This window comes from Trypanosoma cruzi, assembly GCF_000209065.1.
Source record: "Trypanosoma cruzi strain CL Brener chromosome Unknown tcruzi_1047053474137, whole genome shotgun sequence".
Taxonomy (NCBI): domain Eukaryota; phylum Euglenozoa; class Kinetoplastea; order Trypanosomatida; family Trypanosomatidae; genus Trypanosoma; species Trypanosoma cruzi.
The window spans coordinates 1-937 of record NW_902837.1 but is presented as its reverse complement, the minus strand read 5'-3'; the positions used below and the strand labels follow the sequence as shown (position 1 = coordinate 937).

Genomic DNA, 937 nt, shown 5'->3' with positions numbered 1-937 from the left:
CCTTCATTTGTATGAAGCTCTACAACCCAAGCATCGCCCTCGTTCCCGCAAGAAATCATCTACCACCTAAATCATAAGGATAAAAAAAAAAACAAGATTGTAGCAACAAAACAAAAACGACACAGTCACCAGAACAAAAACAAATTGAAACCCACACAAAATACCGCGGCATCCTCTTCAAGACATGCTCTTCGTCCGCAGCACCTGGTATTGTTGCAACCGCCAGCCATCGAGCGCGTCCGTGAACGTGGTGGTGGTGGCGCGGAAGTGGGGCGGTGAGTGCGTCAGTTGCCAGTAGTCAAGGCGTCGTTTCTCGCTCACGTGGGTCGGCATTGCAGAATAAAGAGCGGCATCATGCGCGCACGGCATGCACAAGGGCAAAAGGGAGGAACAAAGAGGCACGGTGGCGGCACTCAGCCACGGGGGACAAGGGTCCACATCGACTCTGCGGTCGGTTGACCTTCAGACGTCCGGTTTGTAATCACGCCGCCGCGCAGTTCGTGTGTCTGCAGGAGACTGGGGGATGGAGGGAGGGAAGAGAGAGGCGGTGCGGCCCGCATCGGTCCCGGTTGAGTGTGACAACGGTGAGGTCGTCTAGTCAGGTCGCCGGCAGCAAAGACGGTCGCCGTCAGCGGCGGTCAGTGCCTTCCTTCTCCCACCGCAGCGCCACTCCACCGACGCCGTCACCCGCCTCCTCCCCACCGACACAACGAGGAGACAACAGCAGGAGATGCAACGCCCGCAACGATCAGGCTGCCGGAGAGTCTCGTTGCAGCCGCAATGACCAGACGAGTGGGATGCAAACAAAAAGAAAAAACAAAAACAATTGCCCCCTCAAGCATCTCAGCACAACGTGGAAGCACAGCAGCCGGCACACAAGGCGCAACGCCGTTCAGTGGCTACCAGCACTCACCCTCAGTTACGCGGCAACGTGAAA

At 57.0% G+C, this 937-nt stretch overlaps 2 non-coding genes across 2 annotated transcripts; both read right to left on the bottom strand.

The window, feature by feature from the left end:
• Window positions 1-283: 283 nt before the first annotated feature.
• Tc00.1047053474137.20 lies at window positions 284-359 on the bottom strand. Its single transcript, XR_008254843.1, has one exon. It is a non-coding gene; the product is annotated as a C/D small nucleolar RNA (snoRNA), TB8C3C3 (small nucleolar RNA).
• A 51-nt stretch (window positions 360-410) lies between these two features.
• On the bottom strand, window positions 411-490 carry Tc00.1047053474137.10. The gene has a single exon (XR_008254842.1). It is a non-coding gene; the product is annotated as a C/D small nucleolar RNA (snoRNA), TB8C3C2 (small nucleolar RNA).
• Between the last annotated feature and the right edge of the window lie 447 nt (window positions 491-937).